Genomic DNA, 14,768 nt, shown 5'->3' on the forward strand with positions numbered 1-14,768 from the left:
AACATGCAGTCAAAATAGAGAAGACAAGAGCCGGGACTCCTTCTTGCACATGTGATTCAGCAACTAGTGCAATGGGACGCTGATCTCTGTTGGAGCCTCTAGGTCCTACTATAATAAATATAAAATAATGAGAAGTCAAACTCAGTTCTCTCCAAAACTCACAATAAGACTCCTTTTATTCCAACATGGAGTGCACAGTACAGGCTTCCTGAACTTATGCAAAAATTAAACACTTTTTCCGTTCGGAGAACATTATCAAATCACCAGAAGACTTGAGACAAGACAACACTTTCTGTATATACAGACAAAGAATTTCATCTTAATCACTGGAGCCCTAGAAAATGAATCAGAGAAACCTGTGAGTTAGAGAAATTTATACATCTTAAAATCCCCAAAGGGCACAGTATCATGCTTAATAAAATATTTAGATAAAATTAGAAACTAACAATAAAAGCTACAGAACTGTCTGGAATACAGATCTTGGTACAGAGTTATCAGAAAGTCAGTGTAAAGTATCTCTTAGTTATGTATCTATTTATAATAAATTTAAGAAGTAACAATATTATATACTCCACATGCCTTACTGCACTCCTTACTTCCTTAGTACATTTAAACTAGTTATGTTGGCTAAGCGTCCCAAGTGTCACCCAGAAAGGACAACTTTCACTCTTTTTGGGGCAGTTCCAAAATATTCAGTGTTTGGAATCAAGTATATGGCTTTTCAAGGCTACTTCTGGACAAACAACTGAAAAGCTCCAGCTTTAAGTATTTTTGATCTTGGTGTAATTCACTGAATAGCTCTGCCTTGAAGTTCATTAGAACTCAAGTTTTAATCAGTAGGAGTCAAGTTCTTAATATAGGGATCAAGGACAAATCTCCTACACTCATGACATAGCTTAGAAGCGCTTTTTGAGTAGCTTTGAGTTATGAAACAAACAGCAGAATTGGATAACAAAAGACATTCATATGCTACTGGGGTGATCAGTTACCTACACTTAGTATTTATAGGTTAGTTTAAAATTTGTTTCGAAAAAAACAACAGAAAATTATATCTTATAGACTTTTAAATAATAATGGCTCTAGAATCCTAACTTCTGTAGTAATTTTTACAGGATTTGTCCATAAGATATACAATAATAAATAGCTCATTACATGGTATCATTACTTGGTAAATCATTTTGGGATACAATTTGTATCAAAGAGGCTATAATATTTTATATTATAATTATAATACTACAATATATAGTATTGTAAAGCTTTTCAGTTACTATCTAGATAGGCTGGATTTAAACAAGTGATTTAGAAGCTAAAGGCTCCATATTCCATTACTATTCCCATGAGCAATCCGGCTCCCATGGGAAAATATTGATACCACTAGCATTCTGCAATTCCTAGTAGGAATCATCTTGCTGAAAAACCAGTAGCATTGACAGTGTGGGAGCCCAATGGGAGAAAAAATAAGTCAATTTCCATCTGACAACATGGGAGTCCTGTGCCAAACACTGCAAGAGTCTTCAGGCTGTTTTAATAGTGGTTTAACAAGTAGAAGGAAAACTCAATTTCATCTTCAAAAATTGTTCAAGTTAGTAATAAAATAGGATGGGGACTTTTTACAGTGTCAGACAATGAGCTTCTCATTGTCACCACCAGTAATCAATTATTTAAAAAGACTTATTTTTAAAAAATATTAAAATACATTTCACAGTTTGTTCATAGAGGGGAGTATTCTTGAACTCTGGATTGTTGGTTTTAGCAAATTAGGCACCATTGTCTTTAAATGCCTGAAATTATTCTAAAATCGTCCATTATGCTGTCTGCTCACTTTGTTTTTAACTGCATTTAACTCTGTCTTATTATTTAACAATAGGACTTAGAAAGGAAGATGATAAGAATTCAATTTATTTAACCTAAGGAACAAGAATTAAAGGGAGGAACAGAATAACAATATAAATATTCATAGAAAATTATAAAAGGAAGAAAATAATTTGCACTGAGAAGCCACAAATATAACAGTAAAGGATTAAAGTTGAAAAAGGATAAATTTAACTTGTATATTAGAGAAAAAAAGTTTCTGAGGGAGGTAAGAACAATTGGACAGAAAGGATGTTTTCTTTGAGTTACAATAGTTAAACGGATACAAGGCACCCAAGCTAGATAAGTACAGTACAGCATATAGAAAATATAATCTTTGATTGCTTCTGGACAACGAAATAGGGCTCTTTCAACCCTTCCAGCTATAATTTGCTGGTTTTGGTAGTCTCTTACTTTAAGTAGAGTAGGGGCGTTAGGGGACAAGAGCTAAGGAAGCATTGTTCTAAGTCAGCCATAAAAATGTTGGCATACTGTGGGGCCATGCGGGTTCCCATAGCAGTGCCGCTGACTCGAAGGTATATATTGTCCCCAAATGTGAAATGGTTGTGGGTGAGGACAAAGTCACAAAAGAATAAATGAACACAAATCTGACATCAGGAATCATAACATTCAAAAACCGGTAGGAGAACACTTCAACCTCTCTGGCCACTCAGTAAAAGATTTAAGGGTGGCAATTTTGCAACAGAAAAGCTTCAAAAAGAGACTCCAACGAGAAACTGCTGAGCTTGAATTAATATGCAAACTAGATACCATTAACTTGGGTTTGAATAGAGACTGGGAGTGGCTGGGTTATTACACATATTGAATCTATTTCTCTAAAGTTAAGTCTCCTCACACCTTCTTGTCAACTGTCTAAATGGGCCATCTTGATTATCACTACAAAAGTTTTTTTCTCCTGCTGATAATAGCTCATCTTAACTAATTAGCCTCTCACAGTTCGTATGGCAACTTCCAACCTATCTGTATGTATATATATATTGTGACAAAGTTCCTCCTCTACCTTGGTGGGTCTTGCGCTTATTGGCGGATTTGCTCGCCTTGGAGCTTCACGGCAGCCCTTAGTTTGGCCGTTTTCGTGAACCCCCAGTCCAGGTCAACTCCTCCTGTGTCTGACCAGGAGTTGGGAGGTTTGGGGGGAACCCGGCCCACCCTCTACTCCGAGTTCCAGCCCAGGGCCCTGTGCAATGCACCTGTCTAGAGTGTCTCCTGGAACAGCTGTGTGACAGCTACAATTCTCTGGGCTAATTCCCCATGGCCTCCTCCCAACACCTTCTTTATCCTTACCATAAGACCTTCCTCCTGGTGTCTTACAATGCTTGTACTTCTCAGTCCTCCAACAGTATGCATTCTTACTCTCAGCTCCTAGGGACTCTTGCTCCCCGCTCCTTACACGCGCACCACAAACTGAAGTGAGCTCCTTTTTAAACCCAGGTGCCCTGATTAGCCTGCCTTAATTGATTCTAGCAACTTCTTGATTGGCTGCAGATGTTCTAATCAGCCTGTCTGTCTTAATTGTCTCCAGAAGGTTCCTGATTGTTCTGGAAACTTCCCTGTTACCTTACCCAGGGGAAAGGGACCTACTTAACCTGGGGCTAATATATCTGCCTTCTTTCAGACTAGCAGCCATGTTAGTCTGTATTCGCAAAAAGAAAAGGAGTACTTGTGGCACCTTAGAGACTAACCAATTTATTTGAGCATAAGCTTCCGTGAGCTACAGCTCACTTCATCGGATGCATTCAGTGGAAAATACAGTGGGGAGATTTATATACATAGAGAACATGAAGGTGATGGCTAGTGGCGTTCTGTTATTTTCTTTGTTGGGCCTGTCCTATAGTAGGTGACTTCTGGGTACTCTTTTGGCTCTGTCAATCTGTTTCTTCACTTCAGCAGGTGGGTACTGTAGTTGTAAGAACGCTTGATAGAGATCTTGTAAGTGATAGAGATCTTGTTCAGCCCCCAACTAAAACCTCTCCAACGCATCATCAAGGATCTAAACCTATCCTGAAGGACGACCCATCACTCTCACAGATCTTGGGAGACAGGCCAGTCCTTGCTTACAGACAGCCCCCAAACCTGAAGCAAATACTCACCAGCAACCACACACCACACAACAGAACCACTAATCCAGGAACCTATCCTTGCAACAAAGCCCGTTGCCAACTGTGTCCACATATCTATTCAGGGGACACCATCATAGCGCCTAATCACATCAGTCACACTATCAGAGGCTCGTTCACCTGCACATCTACTAATGTGATATATGCCATCATGTGCCAGCAATGCCCCTCTACCATGTACATTGGTCAAACTGGACAGTCTCTACATAAAAGAATAAATGGACACAAATCAGACGTCAAGAATTATAACATTCAAAAACCAGTTGGAGAACACTTCAATCTCTCTGGTCACTTGATTACAGACCTAAAAGTTGCAATTCTTCAACAAAAAACCTTCAAAAAAAGACTCCAATGAGAGACAGCTGAATTGGAATTAATTTGCAAACTGGATACAATTAACTTAGGCTTGAATAGAGACTGGGAGTGGATGGGTCATTACACAAAGTAAAACTATTTCCCCGTGTTTATTCCCCTCCTCCAGCCCCCCTGTTCCTCAGACATTCTTGTCAACTGCTGGATATGGCCCACCTTGATTATCACTACAAAAGGTTCCCCCCACACCCGGCTCTCCTGCTGGTAATAGCTCACCTTAAGTGATCACTGTTGTTACAGTCTGTATGGTAACACCCATTGTTTCATGTTCTCTGTGTATATAAATCTCCCCACTGTATTTTCCATTGAATGCATCCGATGAAGTGAGCTGTAGCTCACGAAAGCTTATACTCAAGTAAATTTGTTAGTCTCTAAGGTTCCACAAGTCCTCCTTATATCTGCCTTCTATTACTCTCCTGTAGCCATCTGGCACGACCCTGTCACAATATCTTCTTACTATACGTTCCATTCTGTGCATCTGATGCAGTGGGCTGTAGCCCACGAAAGCTTATGCGCTAATAAATTGGTTAGTCTCTAAGGTGCCACAAGTCCTCCTGTTCTTTTTGCGGATACAGACTAACACAGCTGCTACGCTGACACCTAAGATAATTAGGATTGTCAGAAGGCTACATTTTAAGAGAGACTGTCAAGAATTGAAGGCACGCAACTTCTCCTACCTTAAAACTGCCATCATCCAATGGAGAGCATCTTCCGGATTCTAGAAAGCAGAACCCCTGCCTGCACCGGTAGTGACACACAGGGATAAGGCAGGTTATAGTGAGCCTACAAAGGAGAAGGTCCAGCACCTCTTGCCCAGCAATGATGCTATGCTCCTCATGCGCTCCCTCTCCACCACTGCACAGGATGTTTTGTTTGGGGGGGCGGGAGAGTGGGCTGGCTGATCTAGAACTACTGAGTATGAATCCACCACCTAAATATCTGGTTGGAGGGAAGATACATCTGCTGTGATGGCTAACATAGCCTGAGAAATTCAGTATTAGCCATAGAGTGTCTCTGTGGGATAAGAATTTCTTTTCCCAGTTGCTGTACAAAACATCACCCCACCCAATCATAAGATGATTTACTTGGACTTCATGAGGAAATCAGAATTTTTCCCTATTTGTTTTGTCAAAAAAAATAGTTCGGCCACTTCACCACCAAGAACATCTAAAAAAAAAAAAAAATCAACAGCAGCTAGTTTATCAGTCTCAGAAAAGCAAAATTGTGCTCTTCCCCAATGCATTTGCATCAACACCAGCTAAATGAAAACTATTCCCAAACCACGGTTAGCATTAATGGCTAGATGACGCTGAACAAATATGAGTTTGGTAGGAATTGTAATCATGAGGGGCTGGTGTATTTTGTTTATTAAAATGGGCATGTCAATTTCAGCTCTATCTAAAACACAAGGAAAAATCAATGATCCCCTAAATGGGGTGGAGGGAGGAGGGAAATAAAGACCATCCCTTTAAAATCAATGAAAACACTTCTAAACTATTAAAGGAAAACAGGTTTTCATGCTTCTAGGATTGCACTTTAAAACACACACACAGGCACAGGGTGCTGTGAGGAGGGCAGCCTCCCTCTCTCAGGCTGAGCCCACTGCTCTCTTCTGGCACCACCTGGTGGGTGAAAGTTGTAATTTCAGACTTCCTTTGCCTTATCAGAATCTGCAAGGAAAAAGATGTTCAGAGGATATTTATTCTGCGCTTGCATAGGAGTGCAGAATTCCCCCAGGAATAATATCTGTGAGGCAAAGGAGGAAAAACTGACGCCAGTGTGGTGGGGGTAGCTATCAGTTGAATTTGAACAGCCAGACATGTGGGCTATTACAAGAGCCTACTGCAGAGCTGTACGGCTGAGACAGGCTTTGAAAGAGCACTTCATTGGTCAGCAACAGTAGTGTTCTTTTCTGGAATGTTCTCTGGGCCTGGAACTTTTGGTGCTGCTAAGAATTGGGTAGTTCGCTGTACATTTATAAATATGGCTGGCTGTTTTCCTGAAACTATGAATTCGATGATGGTTGATGTGTATTTACAAGTACTATTTGCTTTGACTACCACTATGCATTATGCAATATTTGTCGTGAACTAATAAAAATAATTTGATTCTCCAAAAAGAGAACTTTATTGAACAGGAAAAAAAAGGAGCGAAGAAAAATCAGTGTGCAAAAAACCCCACAGGCATGGTCATACAAAGTTTTAACATAACTTAATGGGGTGAAATGAAAAAAAATAGAAAGGAAGTAAATATTTATGTCCATTTGAGTGAACAAATGTAACCCATTGTGGCTATACATACACCCATCATGGTTCTCAAAGGTCAGTGTGTGTGAAGCTGTGGTTTTCCTTGATGTCCCCTGGCATGGAATAGTAGGGGGAATGATGCATCACGTGATTTGTTGTGATGGTGTAGAGAGCTGTGACCATAGAGATCTCCAAGGGCTGCAAAGGGAGAGGAGTCTTGGATTTTTAGACCTGTAGGTCAACCAGGGTCTGCAGCATTTGGGTTTGTTGCCTGAGAAGACCCATTATGTCGTGGTGCATTTCCTGCTCTTTATCATGCTGGGACTCCTAGGCCTTTTTAACTGCTTCTTTATCCATGCTGTTGGTTATGTTGGTCCTCCAAGCCCTTTGTCCATGGCCTGAATGCAGCATGGGCTTGCACAATCTCTCATAACACAACAGAAAGGGAAACATACATTTTAAAACTCCCTTCCCTTTTGCACTCTCTATGATTTTATAAAAATATGCTAATGAGTGTGAATATAATGTAACTGGAATATGCTTCATGTAAAAGGTCTCTTGTAGGGTATCATTACAAAGCTTATAATCTACCGAGTGTGGTCATCCTATTTGTATAAATGTATCACTCTTGTATCTGAAACTAGAAATATGAAATATAACTCTGAGGTCCTATTGTAGTAATGCAAAGTGTGGGCCATTAACTGTAGTTTGGGATCTTAATGGCTCCCATTAACCAGGACAATCGACTGTAGATGGCTCTATTATACTTAGAGACTAACCAATTTATTAGAGCATAAGCTTTCGTGAGCTACAGCTCACTTCATCAGATGCATATGAAGTGAGCTGTAGCTCACGAAAGCTTATGCTCTAATAAATTGGTTAGTCTCTAAGGTGCCACAAGTACTCCTTTTCTTTTTGCGAATACAGACTAACACGGCTGTTACTCTGAAATCTATTATACTTGTAAGTCTTCCTGCATACCTGTGGGCTGGTAAGTGGGTAATGAAGTCTTACAGTTAAATGTGATCATGTCACCTGAACTGGAATCCATCTTTAACCTAGTGCTTTTCCATTGAGAAGGAAGGGTGGATTCCCTCCTTATGCAAAAGATATATAAGTGGGTCGAAGAGAACAAATGGGGCGGACATCATGAGAAATCCCCTAGCTACCACCTGAGCTGGGACAAGGCTGTACCAGCGGAAAGGATTGTACCCAGACTTGGAAGGCATTCTGTATGTGAAAGAAACTTATTGAAACATCTCTGAGGGTGAGATTTTATCTGTATTCAGTTTTATTACTGTACTAGTATTACTGTACTACTGTACTTTATTTTGCTTGGTAATTCACTTTGTTCTGTCTGTTACTACTTGGAACCACTTAAATCCTACTTTCTGTATTTAATAAAATCACTTCTTACTTATTAATTAACCCAGAGTATGTATTAATACCTGGGGGGAGAGGCAAACACCTGTGCATCTCTCTCTATCAGTATTATAGAGGGCGAACAATTTATGAATTTATCCCGTATAAGCTTCATACAGGATAAAATGGATTTATGTAGGGTTTGGACCCCATTGGGAGTTGGGCATCTGAGTGTTAAAGACAGGTACACTTCTTAAGCTGCTTTCAGTTTAAACCTACAGCTGTTAGGGGACGTGGTTCAGACCTGGGGCTAGCGGGTCTGGCTCAAACCAGGCAGGGCACTGAAGTCCCAAGCTGGGAGGGCAGGGAAAGCAGGGGCAGAAGTAGTCTTGGCACATCAGTTGGCAGCCCCAAGGGGGTTTCTATGATGCAACCCGTCACACCCTTATTTCCATAAATGCTTTTCATAAGAAATACTTATTGACACGTCAGTTTTGGAGTGTGTTGGCACAGCACTGCTCTCCAGCCCCAGCCATAGTGAGTATGAATGGCTGGGCAGTGGGGTGGGGCAGGATTTCCTCTTGTATGAAGCTATAAAATGTTGGTCCTTATTCCTTGGGCATAAATATAGGGAAATGGCACAGAACACTAGCACTGCTCTCTACAGGCAGTGGTGATTTTAGTGATATCTCACTCCTGAAGGTCACAAAGATATAGAGACGACAGCTGCTGCTGGTGGTCCTGAAACTGCCAGGTCTGTATGCTGCTTGCTTGTTTACTGCAATGGTGCCAGCTGAGCTCACAGAGTGGCATGGGAAGGTGTCCTACTGCGGAGGAAGAAATAAGGCTGCCATCCCCAAAAAACTTTGGGAGGATGGCAGACTACGTCCATGAAAGTTTCACCGAGATCTCTCAGGAGGGTAAAAGAGCCATCCCTATTCACACAAACAAAGCACTCTTCGTGCCCCACCCCCACCTAACAACAGGGGAATAAAAAGCTGCTGCCAACTCTACCTCCGTTTGTAGTACCTTCTACTTCATCTCGCATGGGCAGACCCATGAAAAGTTGATACCTTTGCGTTAACATGTGGATGGACTGGGGCCATTTTAAAATTTAAACACTGTAAAGAAAAATGCATGTGCATACTTGCCCGACGTCCTTTCCCCTTCATCAGGCTCATCTGTGTTTGCCTGGTGGGACTGGCTAGACTGTGGTGGAGTCTCAAACAGATCCTGGCTTGTGGCTTGGTTGCAGTCTCCCACTCCGTCTCCCTCCTTCTTCTCCCTGTTCTTGGCAGGGTTCTCTGCCTTGGGCTCCTTTGAGGTATCCACAGTGCTATGAGTGGTTCTGGGGTGGGTTCTCCACCAAGCATAGTATGCCAATTGTTGTAAAATCACCAGGTCTGCAGCACAGCACTAGATTGCCAGGGATACCACAAGGCTCAGGAGCGCAAAGTTCCTTCATTCTTACGAGTCACTGCTGCTAATTCCTGTCCTGCCCCTGTGGAATCTGCTCAGAGATGTTCACATTTCCACAACGGGTCCATAGCTGTGCCTGTATAGCCTTTCCTCCCCACAGGCCCAGGAGATCCAATACTTCCTGTCTACTCCAGGCAGCAGCAGTTGGAGATCAGTTGGACAGTTGCACACAACAAACATGAGCTGCTAGATGTGTTTACCAAGCTAGGCCATCAAGAAAAGGCATTTTAAAACCACATGAGGTGTTTTAAGGGAGGGGGGCTTGCTTCTAGTCTCTGTGACCCCTGGGCAATGGAGTTTAAAACTGTGAGCAGAGTGATCACTGTCACAGGGAATGGGACATTGTGGGACAGCTGCTGGAGGACTGCTAAGGTCAACACAAGTCAAGCAGTGTGTACGTTCATACCTTGTCTACATTCATACAGTAGGTTGATCATAATGCTATGTCATTAGGGGAATTAGTTTTACTGCATTACTATAATGAGGCGAGTCAAGGTTCCTCCCCCACTCTGAACTCTAGGGTACAGATGTGGGGACCTGCATGAAAACCCTCCTAAGCTTATCTTTACCAGCTTAGGTCAAAACTTCCCCAAGGTACAAAATATTCCACCCGTTGTCCTTGGACTGGCCGCTACCACCACCAAACTAATACTGGTTACTGGGGAAGAGCTGTTTGGACGCATCTTTCCCCCCAAAATACTTCCCAAAACCTTGCACCCCACTTCCGGGACAAGGTTTGGTAAAAAGCCTCACCAATTTGCCTAGGTGACTACAGACCCAGACCCTTGGATCTTAAGAACAATGAACAATCCTCCCAACACTTGCACCCCCCCTTTCCTGGGAAATGTTGGATAAAAAGCCTCACCAATTTGCATAGGTGACCACAGACCCAAACCCTTGGATCTGAGAACAATGAAAAAGCATTCAGTTTTCTTACAAGAAGACTTTTAATAAAAATAGAAGTAAATAGAAATAAAGAAATCCCCCCTGTAAAATCAGGATGGTAGATACCTTACAGGGTAATTAGATTCAAAAACATAGAGAACCCCTCTAGGCAAAACTTAAGTTACAAAAAAGATACACAGACAGAAATAGTTATTCTATTCAGCACAGTTCTTTTCTCAGCCATTTAAAGAAATCATAATCTAACACGTACCTAGCTAGATTACTTACTAAAAGTTCTAAGACTCCATTCCTGGTCTATCCCCGGCCAAGACAGAATATAGACAGACCCACAGACCCTTTGTTTCTCTCCCTCCTCCCAGCTTTTGAAAGTATCTTGTCTCCTCATTGGTCATTTTGGTCAGGTGCCAGCGAGGTTACCTTTAGCTTCTTAACCCTTTACAGGTGAGAGGAGCTTTCCCCTGGCCAGGAGGGATTTCCAAGGGGTTTACCCTTCCCTTTATATTTATGACAAGGCACTCATGTCAGATGGAAACAAATATCAGTGCAGATGTGCACAAATAGGTTGTTGCAAGGCTACTTCCACTGACCTACCTTTGTGGTGAAGACCAAGACTTAATCTATATTCCATGTCCTCTTATCTTCAAGTGCTTCTGCCCTACCTGTTACAATTGCTGGATTGAAATTAAGTAGTTATTGAACTCCATGGGGTGAAAAAGAATTGGAAAGGTCCAAACATTACACCTCATCATTCCCCATATAAACACACTTTAAGGGCCTATTGAACGTATATTGAAGTCACTGGGAGTCTATCCATTGACTGCAATGGGCTTTTGGACCAGGCCTATAGAACACTGGTTGCACTATACCACACAAACTACTTGGTATCCAAGGGCAATCTCATATGGACACTAAGGATTTGCATTCACAAACACTTAGATTTCTGTGGCGGATGACAGGAATTGCTCCCATAGGAAGACATTACCTTCCAAGTTGAGTTATCAGAAATTCATTCACTGCCTTTGGCATAATTGTTAAGTAATGTGCATTTTGCGTATGAAATAAAATAGAAATGCTGACAGGCTAGCATTTATGGCTGCTGACACAAACTTTCTGAGCAGAGGCTGTGTAAATTCTGCTGACATAAACCTTCTCTTTAAGAACAGCTGCTGGTGCCTGCTAATTTCCACACCCTCCCCACTCTGCCTCCTGTGGAGTAAATCCCAAGAGCCGGTTTGCCCAAGTGCTGTAGCATCTTCTATTGACATTTAGTTACATTACAGATGGAAACATATAAAAGACAAAAATGTTTCCTTTCTGGTTTTGCTCTGTTTTCTTTTCAGACTATTTAATAATCCTACACTGAGGAGTACCCGCATAAGGTGAACAGCTGCCATATAAAATTCTTTCAAAACAACGTTATATCTATTCTGTCTGAAGTGATAAGCATTCCACATAGACAAGTTAGAGCTGACTTTCTTGGCATAAACTAAGGCACCATGCGCTTGATGATTAGCGATCACTACCATGGGGAGGAAGTGTGACTGGAGGTTGGTGCATAGGAGTTCTGGGATCTAATCTGGGTGTGTGGTTAACATCTTAAATTTAAAGACAACGTTTTGCTGATTTTTTTTTTTTTCTGATTTGGAGCCTTAGCACCTTGATCAGTAAGGTGCTAAGTGTCCTGAACTCCCATTGAAAGCAACAGGATTGCACATGTATCATGTAGGGCCTAATTTGACTTGTAAAATGTTTTTAACACATGACCCCATGATATAAACCATGTTACATATGTGTATATATTGTATGGCCCACTGCAATTACAAACAATATAAGACCAATATTTATATTTAACAAATAATACAAATAGCAAATACTACCCATGTAAAACACAACTGAATTGACATACATGTTGGAATTTCCTGACTTTTTTGTACTTGGTTTATCATCCTTATTGTTAATATTAAGAGGCTGTTGGCTTTCCCCCCATATTTAAACTGTTCTTTTTAAGAAAAAAATATTCAGGGTTATCCGGCTTGCGGAACTTACAAACGTGTTCAGTGGAGCCTGTAAATCCTTTGCTATGGATATAACCAGTTTGGGAAGATTAAAAACTTCAACCTCTCTCACCAGCATATATTGCTAGCTCCTTGCCCTGTGCCTAAGCTTAAAATTCCATCTCAGGCAGCAAGTCAGTCTGAAGATATTAATCCACCATGAGCCAGGGAAGAGCAGAATCTAGGAGTAGCAATTTAGGAAGATCTAATGTGAATAGATTTTTAAAAAAATCTTTGGGTTGGGATCTTGTGTCATTTTTTCAGCTAGATATTGCAGAAGACCGTGCAGAGATGGAAAAGGAAAATTTTCATCCTGCTTAAAAAAAAGGGACACACAGTGTCTTTCTTTTTCTTTTCTTTTCTTTTTTTTTTTATGGCAGGTATAGTCTACCCTCTTAAGAGTGAGCCATTGTCATTGGGGAGAGTATCCCCCAGCCATCTGCTCTTTATGTTCTTTCTACCACAATGTTTTTTAAGACTGGTATCGTTGAAACTTTTTTTATTTCTAACATTTTGAAGATATCAAGAAAGAATGGGAAATGTTGCACATCTTTTGGTTTCCTTCCATTGTGTGAAGTCTGTGTGTTCGTTACCTAGGAAACTGCTGTAGTATGGAATTGAACTGGCTGTCATGACAGTCAGAGTGCTCTCTCAGAGAGAATGATGTGCACAGGTGATGCACCAAAATTAAAGGCCTGACGACATCTATTTGTCAGAATAATGAACAGAGAAGCTAGTGCTCACATATACTCCCCATTCATCCTTGCAGAGGCACAATACACATTTGCTTGTGTTGATGTGGGAGGGAAGTAGGGTGGGCTAGAAAGCATCAACTATTAGATGGATATAAGCCTATGAATCCTGCATGTGATGTAAAACTCACACATCACCTGTTCTCCATTCTTTCCTGGCAGTGAAATTACCCCCAAAACAGATCTCTGCGTAACATTTCTCTTAGCTCATAAAAAGAGATCCCACATGCAGTTCTGAAGCCTCACTTTATCATTTCTTTTACATTGTTGGTCATAACAGTGGCACTTTAGGTGGCTCTCATTTTCTCCAATAATTCTTTTCTTTCTTCTGTCTGAACGCTGATGGTAGACTCCTCCTCCCTCTCTGCCTCCTTCTTCTAACCAATTCCTGCTCCCAAATGCAGTGCTACCCCTAGCGGTAGGTTAGTCATCACCATCAGGAATATATGAAAGCTATTCTGCATACAGTTAGAGACACATGCACTCCAAGTATTATAGTATACAGCCACTGTGGGCAGTGAACATGCTTTCAACATGGAAAAGCAGTCCTTTATCGTCCCCCACCCCATATGAGGTTTTGTTTGTTTTGCACATGAGCAAGTGAAAAAATGCAACTACCTAAGGTGTGAGGAAGATTGTGCTTATAATGTGCTCTTCCCAATTATGATTGTGCATTTGATTTATATTTAGATATTTTCTTCGAGCCTAGGACGCAAAGTGATGTGAGAAAGATGTGTTGAGAGGCACTAGTTACAAGGAATATAGGGCCAAGTTTTTAAAAACCAGCCTTAATTTTTACATTTACATTCTGGCATCCACAATCATCTGCAGATGCTAACACAAGGGTGGCAGGGGGAAAGGGACTGTAGCATTAGATGTCTAACTGATCATGCCTGTGGTTAGACATCAAAATGTTATAAATTGTGTCTGCACCTGATTACGTTTGCTGATTTAAGGCATGTTTAAAAATTTTGTTTAATGTGCCTCTTTCACATTGTAAAAGGATTTAATTGCTTGCATTTCTTGTAACTTTACATAGGTGGTATTCTATTTTTTCTATCCATGGTACTGTTTGGAATGTTATTCCTTTATTAATTGTTACCAACCTACACATTTCAAAAATCCAAAACTGTGCACAGTGTGGCTAAAAATCGAAGGGACAATTTTACCCTTCCCCTAACTATATAATCATCCATATGTCCCCCAAACAAACAGAAACCATCTTCCTCTCTTTGAAACTATTTATTGATTGTATTCTTTCCCCTGCCTCTACAAAGTTTAAAAAAAAATAAATGGCAATGATTATACTTCCTCAAAACCTGTTTCTCTTACCCTCGAGACTCCTCATTTGGGTAACTCAGCAATGAAAGGATAGGTTACCCATGCAAAACTGATGCCAGTAATTTATTTTCCTGCAGATTATGCCAATATTTGTAACACACATCATCATCAAGGTATATGTGAATACATGTCAGAAGATTTAAAGTAACAAGGTAGTTGACATATGATTGTTCACTGTATTATCTGGGTGAATTTTACTACATTTAAATCAAGATAAACATTTTCCCCACAAACAGGCTGCAGACATCCTACATCTCTCAAGGCAAT

The sequence above is a fragment of the Lepidochelys olivacea genome (genome assembly GCF_965140295.1).
Source record: "Lepidochelys olivacea isolate rLepOli2 genome assembly, chromosome: 3".
In the NCBI taxonomy this organism is placed as follows: domain Eukaryota; kingdom Metazoa; phylum Chordata; order Testudines; family Cheloniidae; genus Lepidochelys; species Lepidochelys olivacea.